Here is an 11,943-nt window from a genome sequence, read left to right on the forward strand (position 1 = left end):
CATCAATCGTGGATCTTTTTATACTAAATTTAACATCAATCAGGGATCTTTTTATATTCAAAATTTGACATCAATCATTGATCTTTTTATATTATAAATTTGACATCAATCTTGGATCTTTTTATATTCTAAATTTGACATCAATCTTAAATCTTTTTTATTCTAAATTTGACATCAATCTTGGATCTTTTTATATTCAAATTTGACATCAATCTTGGATCTTTTTATAATCTAAATTTTACAACAATAGTGGATCTTTTTATATTCTAAATTTGACATCAATCGTGGATCTGTTTATATTCTAAATTTGACATCAATCTTGGATCTTTTTATATTTTAAATTTTACATCAATCGTGGATCTTTTTATATTCAGAATTTGACATGAATCGTGGATCTTTTTATATTCTAAATTTGACATCAAGCGTGGATGTTTTTATATTTTATTATTTGAATTAAATTGTGATATTTCATAATTGAAAATTTTAGTTTGATCGTGGATCTTTTTGCGTCAATTGTGGATCCTTTTATATTTAGAATTTTACTCCAGTCGTGAATCTTTTTATATTCAGATTTTTACTTCAATGATATTCAAGGATATTGACTGTCAGACCTTCAGGAGAATGTGAGTCTGGTTCACAACGTACAGTGGGGCAGTTTCAAAATTTTTTGGAAATAAATCTGGCATTTCTAAACTTCTGGTCCCATCGGGATAAAATTTAGCGTGAGCGTAGCCAAGGAGAATTCGAGTTTAAGTTATTGTAATGGGTCCTACAAATACTCCAGGACCGGCACTATGGGCGCTCAAAGTAGGGTATCTTCGACATGCAACATTTTTAAACGCGTGTAATTTTTTTTGTTTCCCATCCGATTTGAATTTATATTTTTTGGAAAGCGCTCGGCTAGGTCTTGAAAAACATGCTTACGTGTGCTATTTATCTCTTATAATTTCCGAGTTAGGAGCATCTCAAAATTGAAATTTTGCAAAATTTTGCTTGGTCCGCTTTTTCAAAAATATATGGTGTACTTTTGTACCGAATGGACTCGAATTTTGTTTGTTAGTTAGACAAGTAAATTACCAATAATATAAAAAAGATTTCACAGCAATGTCAATTATGAATCCAAAAATAAACAATTTTCAATTAAAAAATTCAAAAAATATTAGATATTTGTTGTTTTTTTGGACGAAAATATGTCTTAACTGATTTCTTATTAAAAAATAAACTTTCTTCAAGAACATATAACAATTTTATTTTTTTCTGTAAGGTATTTTTACGGAGAACATTTTGGTATAAAAAACATGTCTTAGTTTTCGAATATGTCGCCCCTGCGCCCTTCGGAAATTGAGCTATTTATTTTTATCAAAATTTCAACTTTGGGCCACATGTTCTAAAATCTTAAAGCTGGGATCAGAAAACGTAAAGCAGCTATGGAAACCTTGATGTGTTCCCTATTTATCAACAAAGTATTTTCCCAGCCCTAAAAGAAATGTGGCGAAATTGTAAAAAAATTAAATTTTTGGGATTTTCGCTTAAATTTTTAGGAATTGCGGGATTCTTTTTGAGCTTTTGACAAGTTTTTTACACTTTGTTATTTAGAATGATAAATTTAAAAATGGAAATAAATATTTTATTACATATATAGAAAAAACAGATTCGTGATAGCAACCGAATTTATTGCCAATCAAATGATCTTACCTTGGTAACCAAATTTTACAGTTGTGGCTACACAATTTTAGAAGGTGTAACAAAAGTTTGGTTGCTTCAATCGAAATTCTACTTTATCAACTGAATTTCTGTTGATAGAACTGAAAAATTCTATATGTGAAACCGAATCATTCGATTGACAACAAATTCGGTTGCTACTACATATCAGTATTCTGTGTATTTATTGAGTTTCTAAAACTAAAATTTGTTTCTAAATTTTAGTAGGCTTGCAAATATTAGGAGCAATTTGATCCACATTTAGTCCAAACTATTTTTTTTTTTTGTTTAGATTAGTTAATTTTTGATTTTACAAAAAACATTTCAAGTAAATATCACAATTAGATTCAAAAGTATGCCACTTTAAAACTCAGTCCTTCAAAAATTAGTGGTATTTGTGAAATTCTAAATCAAGGAAGCTCTTCTTGTTAGATATATTTCCGCACAATTGTGCACCTCTGTGAAGACCTATCACCTAAATAGAATTTGTATAGTCTTTAATATTTAGTAGAAGTTTAAAAATCTTAATATTATTAACATTTTATTTAATTTTTTATTTTATTAAACATTATTTTCTAAAAAAAAAAATTAAAAAAAATCAATCCTTCGAACCGGATTTGAACCAGTGACCTATGGATTTCTACACTTAATGTTCGTACACTACAGTCCACCGCTCTACCAACTGAGCTATCGAAGGTGATAACAACATTTGGGCAAATATTGCTTATAACAGAAACCCATGGAAATGAAAAGAAAAAGAAACACAAAACCAAAAACACACAATAAAAAGTAAAAGCAAAAGGCAAACGATCAAATAAATTCCAAACAAACTCTCACTCACTGACTGCTAGATAGAAGATACACACTCACACAAAAGCTCCATTCACTACAAAAAGCAACAACAATTTCTATTATGACAAAAACGACGAACGAACCCAAACGAATCAATGAATGTGTGTGAATGAATGAATGTGTGCTAATATTTTGTACGAGCAAACACGATTCAATTTAAAACGTGAGAAAGTTTGAGAGTGTGTGGGGTATCTGTGTGTTTGGAGGAGAATATTTGCAGTTATTTAAATGGCTGCTTGAACGTTTTTTTTGGGGGGCACACAGTTATGGATGGATGTGTTGTTTTTGTTGTGGTTGTGTTTTAAGTAAAGAAAACTGAATTCATGCACAAATTCAAGTGTTGCAAAGGAGGTGGGGTTGCAGGGGGGCAGCACATAATATTGCTAACTTACTCATTTAGTATTCATTCCATGGCCCCATCTTCAATTTTTGATGGTTGGTTGTTTGTTTGGTTGCTTCATTCACTGAGTAAATGAATGACTGACTGACTGGGGATGACGTTAACTTGCCTTGACTTTAGGTGCCCCCTCAAAATAATTATAGTATAAATTTATTTTTAGTTGTGTGCTTTTTCTGTACTGTTTATATTATAAGTTATTATTGTGCGTTTTGTTTTTTCTTCAGTCTCTATTATTTCCATTTTTATTTTAAAATTGTTTATTCAATATTTTCTATTGTATACGAAAAAAAAACACTGAAAATTCCATTTGTGCCAGCTAAAAGCAACTGCCTTCGATAGCTCAGTTGGTAGAGCGGTGGACTGTAGTTTACGGGATGCATTCAAACATCTAAATTTGGTTCGCTTTCGTTGCCCTCAAAAGCAGCGAATTCAACACTTTGTGCAGACATCCATAGGTCGCTGGTTCAAATCCGGCTCGAAGGATTAAATACTTTTTTTGAGTTATTCTCAAGCCATGTATTTCATTTGTCAATTAAAAGCTTTACTAAGGAAAGTTTTAAAGGACTTTTTTTATAGATTTTTTGAAATTAAAGTTATTTTTTTTTGCTATTAAAATAAGACAGACCAGTGATTCTTAATTAAAAGCACTGGAATTTTTTTTTAGCAAATTATTCATCATTGAGTTTTTTTATTACTTAGTTTGCTGTGTTTGGACAACTGCCTTCGATAGCTCAGTTGGTAGAGCGGTGGACTGTAGTTAACGGAATGCATTGAAACTTCAAATATTCTACTTATTCGTTCGCTTTCGCTGCCCTCAAAAAGCAGCGATTCCTACCTACCCTCTATGCAGACATCCATAGGTCGCTGGTTCAAATCCGGCTCGAAGGAATAAACTACTTTTTGTGAGACTTTCTAGTCTTCTATTTTATTAGCAAGAAGACAATATGGTTAAGAAAAGATTTAAACGGATTTTTATTAAAGATTTTTCTATTTTAATGCATTTGTGGTGATTACTATGAGACCAGTGATTCTTAATTATAAATGAAACTCTCAAAGGTAGCTGGTTCAAATCCCATACAAAATAAAAAACAATTTATTTTAGCATTCCCTTTAATTTTCTTCAATAATCTAAAAGTAGTCCTCAAAGAAAACTTAGGCTTTTCCAATCATTGTTTTTAAATTAAATTAAAATGCATTTTCAATTATCTTCAAGACCTGTGATTCTTATAGTAACAAAGCTTTAATCAAATGATTCATATATCTAAATGAATCATTGGGTTTTTTTTTATTAAGTAACGCACTGAGTACACACAACTGCCTTCGATAGCTCAGTTGGTAGAGCGGTGGACTGTAGTTAATGGAATGCATAAAAACATCAAATTATCGTTCGCTTTCGCTGCCCTCAAAAAGCAGCGATTCCAACACTCTATGCAGACATCCATAGGTCGCTGGTTCAAATCCGGCTCGAAGGAGTAATATACTTTTTTTTTGCATCCTCTAACATTTTCTTGGTCATTTTCTTTGCATAACTTTAAAGGAAAGTTTATGAAACAAAACTTTCATATTTTTTATTTTATTTCAAGGCCAGTGATTCTTAACTATCAGTTTGTAAGCTTTAAACAAATTAATCATCGAATTGAGTTAATAATTGTGTTTTATAAGGTCATGCTGAGTTTCACCAAATGAATAAATTAATGAATGAATAAGTAAATAAATAATTGTGTTTTTTTATTAATAAACGCACTGTGTCTACGCAACTGCCTTCGATAGCTCAGTTGGTAGAGCGGTGGACTGTAGTTTACGGGATGCATACTTATGTACATCAATATTTGATACGCTTTCGCTGCCCTCATACAGCAGCGAATCCAACACTCTGTGCAGACATCCATAGGTCGCTGGTTCAAATCCGGCTCGAAGGAATTTAGCTTTTTTTTATAGTTTATTTTTTCCTCTTTAATTTTTTAAATTATTCTTTTTTTTTTTGTTATTTTTTCATCATCGTATGAACTAGAACTGAACTAGAACTGAACTAGAACTGAACTAGAACTGAACTGGAACTGAACTAGAACTGAACTAGAACTGAACTAGAACTGAACTGAACTAGAACTGAACTAGAACTGAACTAGAACTGAACCTAGAACTGAACCTAGAACTGAACCTAGAACTGAACCTAGAACTGAACCTAGAACTGAACCTAGAACTGAACCTAGAACTGAACCTAGAACTGAACTAGAACTAGAACTGAACTAGAACTGAACTAGAACTGAACTAGAACTGAACTAGAACTGAACTAGAACTGAACTAGAACTGAACTAGAACTGAACTAGAACTGAACTAGAACTGAACTAGAACTGAACTAGAACTGAACTAGAACTGAACTAGAACTGAACTAGAACTGAACTAGAACTGAACTAGAACTGAACTAGAACTGAACTAGAACTGAACTAGAACTGAACTAGAACTGAACTAGAACTGAACTAGAACTGAACTAGAACTGAACTAGAACTGAACTAGAACTGAACTAGAACTGAACTAGAACTGAACTAGAACTGAACTAGAACTGAACTAGAACTGAACTAGAACTGAACTAGAACTGAACTAGAACTGAACTAGAACTGAACTAGAACTGAACTAGAACTGAACTAGAACTGAACTAGAACTGAACTAGAACTGAACTAGAACTGAACTAGAACTGAACTAGAACTGAACTAGAACTGAACTAGAACTGAACTAGAACTGAACTAGAACTGAACTAGAACTGAACTAGAACTGAACTAGAACTGAACTAGAACTGAACTAGAACTGAACTAGAACTGAACTAGAACTGAACTAGAACTGAACTAGAACTGAACTAGAACTGAACTAGAACTGAACTAGAACTGAACTAGAACTGAACTAGAACTGAACTAGAACTGAACTAGAACTGAACTAGAACTGAACTAGAACTGAACTAGAACTGAACTAGAACTGAACTAGAACTGAACTAGAACTGAACTAGAACTGAACTAGAACTGAACTAGAACTGAACTAGAACTGAACTAGAACTGAACTAGAACTGAACTAGAACTGAACTAGAACTGAACTAGAACTGAACTAGAACTGAACTAGAACTGAACTAGAACTGAACTAGAACTGAACTAGAACTGAACTAGAACTGAACTAGAACTGAACTAGAACTGAACTAGAACTGAACTAGAACTGAACTAGAACTGAACTAGAACTGAACTAGAACTGAACTAGAACTGAACTAGAACTGAACTAGAACTGAACTAGAACTGAACTAGAACTGAACTAGAACTGAACTAGAACTGAACTAGAACTGAACTAGAACTGAACTAGAACTGAACTAGAACTGAACTAGAACTGAACTAGAACTGAACTAGAACTGAACTAGAACTGAACTAGAACTGAACTAGAACTGAACTAGAACTGAACTAGAACTGAACTAGAACTGAACTAGAACTGAACTAGAACTGAACTAGAACTGAACTAGAACTGAACTAGAACTGAACTAGAACTGAACTAGAACTGAACTAGAACTGAACTAGAACTGAACTAGAACTGAACTAGAACTGAACTAGAACTGAACTAGAACTGAACTAGAACTGAACTAGAACTGAACTAGAACTGAACTAGAACTGAACTAGAACTGAACTAGAACTGAACTAGAACTGAACTAGAACTGAACTAGAACTGAACTAGAACTGAACTAGAACTGAACTAGAACTGAACTAGAACTGAACTAGAACTGAACTAGAACTGAACTAGAACTGAACTAGAACTGAACTAGAACTGAACTAGAACTGAACTAGAACTGAACTAGAACTGAACTAGAACTGAACTAGAACTGAACTAGAACTGAACTAGAACTGAACTAGAACTGAACTAGAACTGAACTAGAACTGAACTAGAACTGAACTAGAACTGAACTAGAACTGAACTAGAACTGAACTAGAACTGAACTAGAACTGAACTAGAACTGAACTAGAACTGAACTAGAACTGAACTAGAACTGAACTAGAACTGAACTAGAACTGAACTAGAACTGAACTAGAACTGAACTAGAACTGAACTAGAACTGAACTAGAACTGAACTAGAACTGAACTAGAACTGAACTAGAACTGAACTAGAACTGAACTAGAACTGAACTAGAACTGAACTAGAACTGAACTAGAACTGAACTAGAACTGAACTAGAACTGAACTAGAACTGAACTAGAACTGAACTAGAACTGAACTAGAACTGAACTAGAACTGAACTAGAACTGAACTAGAACTGAACTAGAACTGAACTAGAACTGAACTAGAACTGAACTAGAACTGAACTAGAACTGAACTAGAACTGAACTAGAACTGAACTAGAACTGAACTAGAACTGAACTAGAACTGAACTAGAACTGAACTAGAACTGAACTAGAACTGAACTAGAACTGAACTAGAACTGAACTAGAACTGAACTAGAACTGAACTAGAACTGAACTAGAACTGAACTAGAACTGAACTAGAACTGAACTAGAACTGAACTAGAACTGAACTAGAACTGAACTAGAACTGAACTAGAACTGAACTAGAACTGAACTAGAACTGAACTAGAACTGAACTAGAACTGAACTAGAACTGAACTAGAACTGAACTAGAACTGAACTAGAACTGAACTAGAACTGAACTAGAACTGAACTAGAACTGAACTAGAACTGAACTAGAACTGAACTAGAACTGAACTTGAACTTGAACTAGAACTGTACTTGAACTAGAACTGAACTAGAACTGAACTAGAACTGAACTAGAACTGAACTAGAACTGAACTAGAACTGAACTAGAACTGAACTAGAACTGAACTAGAACTGAACCTAGAACTGAACCTAGAACTGAACCTAGAACTGAACCTAGAACTGAACCTAGAACTGAACCTAGAACTGAACCTAGAACTGAACCTAGAACTGAACCTAGAACTGAACCTAGAACTGAACCTAGAACTGAACCTAGAACTGAACCTAGAACTGAACCTAGAACTGAACCTAGAACTGAACCTAGAACTGAACCTAGAACTGAACCTAGAACTGAACCTAGAACTGAACCTAGAACTGAACCTAGAACTGAACCTAGAACTGAACCTAGAACTGAACCTAGAACTGAACCTAGAACTGAACCTAGAACTGAACCTAGAACTGAACCTAGAACTGAACCTAGAACTGAACCTAGAACTGAACCTAGAACTGAACCTAGAACTGAACCTAGAACTGAACCTAGAACTGAACCTAGAACTGAACCTAGAACTGAACCTAGAACTGAACCTAGAACTGAACCTAGAACTGAACCTAGAACTGAACCTAGAACTGAACCTAGAACTGAACCTAGAACTGAACCTAGAACTGAACCTAGAACTGAACCTAGAACTGAACCTAGAACTGAACCTAGAACTGAACCTAGAACTGAACCTAGAACTGAACCTAGAACTGAACCTAGAACTGAACCTAGAACTGAACCTAGAACTGAACCTAGAACTGAACCTAGAACTGAACCTAGAACTGAACCTAGAACTGAACCTAGAACTGAACCTAGAACTGAACCTAGAACTGAACCTAGAACTGAACCTAGAACTGAACCTAGAACTGAACCTAGAACTGAACCTAGAACTGAACCTAGAACTGAACCTAGAACTGAACCTAGAACTGAACCTAGAACTGAACCTAGAACTGAACCTAGAACTGAACCTAGAACTGAACCTAGAACTGAACCTAGAACTGAACCTAGAACTGAACCTAGAACTGAACCTAGAACTGAACCTAGAACTGAACTAGAACTGAACTAGAACTGAACTAGAACTGAACTAGAACTGAACTAGAACTGAACTAGAACTGAACTAGAACTGAACCTAGATCTGAACCTAGAACTGAACCTAGAACTGAACCTAGAACTGAACCTAGAACTGAACGTAGAACTGAACATTGAACTGAACATTGAACTGAACCTAGAACTGAACTCAGACATAGAAGTGAACTAGTTCAAAATATTCGAAAAATAGTGCTGTTAAAAGTTCAATCAAAAGCACTTTTTTAAATCTTCTTCGTACATTACACCATAACCACGGAGACAAACATTTAAATAAGTTAATCATAGAGTTGTTTTTATTAAGCTGATGGTTTTTGTTGTACATTATTTAAATGTTATTTTGGCCACAAAACTCTAACAAACTAAAAACACAAATAAGAATTAAGAAGACAGCATTATGTAGAATACATAATCACAGCCAAAAGCTGGCTTAAATGAAAAAATCAAACACAAGGATTTGCCAATACACGAATATGTAATGAAATTAATTCAGTTATGGCAACAGAATTGTGGCATGCAACAGCATTATGATGACACAGTTGGCTGAACAAACACAAGAAGAAACTGTTTCAGTTTCAATTGTTAGGAAAACCACAAAGGCTTTGTTTGCGACAATGCGAGCATAAGGAAAGTAAAATTAATTTACACATGATTAAGGACAGTGAAACAGTTAGAGAACTTTCTTAGAAAAGGAATGGAGAGTTTATTGGTTCATTGGTATTTACAATCAATCAAATATTTAACTCTTTAAAGGAAACCAATCATTATTGGAAACAATGACTCTGAATTTAGTGATTGGATAAGTTTTTTCATTAGAATTGTATGAAGGAAAGGGAACAATTTAAAGCTATTAGTCTAAACATCTTCTACAATATAGGTTTTTATTAAAATGTGTGAAGAATTTAAAACTGTAAATTTAAAAAACCTAAATTCTTAATTTGTTTATTGATTCATAATATTTTTTCTTTCTAATTGCAGGTAAGATGAAGATTTCATATAAACTAAATTGAATTAAAGGTATTTATAGCCAAAAATTAATTATTCTGACCCCCCGCATCTGAAATTTAACACATAAATAACTTTGATATTCAGTTAAATTTAAAAAATATTTTTTTTATTAAAATGATAAATATGTAGTTGTAAATACTCATTTCTGGGAATAAATTTATAATCTCCAAAAACCTATTTAAACTCATAAACCTTTTAAATGATAAAAAAAAAATTTAATTTCAATTTTTTACTGAAAACTATGTATAACTAGTAGAGTTTCAATTTATTTTTCTCTTTAACTCTATACCTTTGAAAACAAAATTTAAAGCATACTTGTAGGTTGTTTTTTATTTAACAAATAGTAGTGTATGTATTCAGTTGTTAGTAGCTGTATCTATCTGCTGCATACTTAACATTTCTCTTTGTCAGTTAAATATTGAAATTATAACAATCATTCCATGAAAACACAATATACAGATGTACATACGTATCTATGAGTGTATATATTCCCATTTCAATAAAATAAATATTGATAAATATTTTTCATTCTCTAGACATCCTTTTTTGGTATGATAAACAATTTTATTACCATTTTTTCTCACTCACTCACTCTCTCTATTTATTTGTATTGCTTTGCTGGACTTCCATCCTTTCAAGTTTAGTTTTATTTTTTGTCCATTTTTTTTGTTATATTTTTTTTGGTATTTGTTTCGATTTTGTTGTTTACTAGTAGAAGCAGTAGTAGTATTTATCAAATACAATTGTTTGTACATCCGTCCGGATATTATTCATTCATAAATAACTGGCAATTTGTCATGCACATCTGTTTGTTTATAAACTCTACTGTGTTATTTATTTCTAGATGAAGTTTTTTGTTTGGTATTGGTATTGGAAGAGTAGTGATTAGAAAAATAGCACCAAACCAAAATTTGCAACTGGAAAACTTATTATTATTATTTCCAATTGGTACCATAATAATAATTTTGAAAAACTACATAAAAGTACTTTTCTAAAAATTACCATATCCTTTGGCAGGAGTTTTTTTTTGCAAAATTTAAGATTTTATATCGAAAAAAATCTTAAAAAGTTAATATTTTAAAAATTTTTGAAAAGTACCAAAAAAAGTACTTTTCTAAAAAGTACCATATTAAGCCAGATATAGCCGTTGTTCGAAATTTGATAGTGTTATATAGAAAAAAACTATTAAAAAGTTATAATTTTCAAAATTTCGGTAAAGTACCAAAAAAAGTACTTTTCTGAAAAGTACTTTTTACTACTAAAATAAATTAAAATTCAAGCATAATTTTTGTATGATCCTCATAAGCCGCCAAATAAAGTGCAAAATTGTATTGTTTTTTGTATAAAAAATGGGACTATTAAAACAATACTTTAAAAAAGTACTTTTCTAAAAATTACCATATCCGCCAAATAGAGTTTTAATGCAAAAATTAATGATTTTGTATAGAAAAAACTCTTAAATAGTTATTATTTTCAACATTTTTGAAAAGTACCAAAAAAGTACTTTTCTGAAAAGTACCATATTAAGCCAGATATAGCCGTTGTGTGAAATTTGATAGTGTAATATAGAAAAGACTATTAAAAAGTTATAATTTTCAAAATTTCGGAAAAGTACAAAAAAAGTACTTTTCAGAAAAGTACTTTTTACTACTAAAATAAATTAAAATTCAAGCATAATTTTTGTATGATCCTCATTAGCTGCCAAATCAAGTGCAATATTGTATTGTTTTTTTTAAAAAATTGGAATTTTAAAACAATACTTTTAAAAAAGTACTTTTCTACAAATTACCATATCCTGTCAAATAGAGTTTTAATGCAAAAATTAATGATTTTGTATAGAAAAAACTCTTAAATAGTTATTATTTTCACAATTTTGAAAAGTACCAAAAAAAGTACTTTTCTAAAAAGTACCATATTAAGCCAGATATAGCCGTTGTTCGAAATTTGATAGTGTTATATAGAAAAAAACTATTAAAAAGTTATAATTTTCAAAATTTCGGAAAAGTACAAAAAAAGTACTTTTCAGAAAAGTACTTTTTACTACTAAAATAAATTAAAATTCAAGCATAATTTTTATGTGATCCTCATAAGCCGTCAAATTAAGTGCAAAATTTTATTGTTTTGTATAAAAAATGAGACTTTTAAAACAA

At 31.7% G+C, this 11,943-nt stretch overlaps 1 non-coding gene across 1 annotated transcript; it reads right to left on the reverse strand.

Moving 5' to 3' along the window:
• Positions 1-2,303: 2,303 nt before the first annotated feature.
• On the reverse strand, positions 2,304-2,398 carry TRNAY-GUA (transfer RNA tyrosine (anticodon GUA)). Its single transcript has 2 exons — positions 2,362-2,398; positions 2,304-2,339 (listed from the first exon to the last, which is right to left on the reverse strand). It is a non-coding gene; the product is annotated as a tRNA-Tyr (tRNA).
• Between the last annotated feature and the right edge of the window lie 9,545 nt (positions 2,399-11,943).

Source organism: Calliphora vicina, chromosome 4 (genome assembly GCF_958450345.1).
Source record: "Calliphora vicina chromosome 4, idCalVici1.1, whole genome shotgun sequence".
Lineage (NCBI taxonomy): Eukaryota > Metazoa > Arthropoda > Insecta > Diptera > Calliphoridae > Calliphora > Calliphora vicina.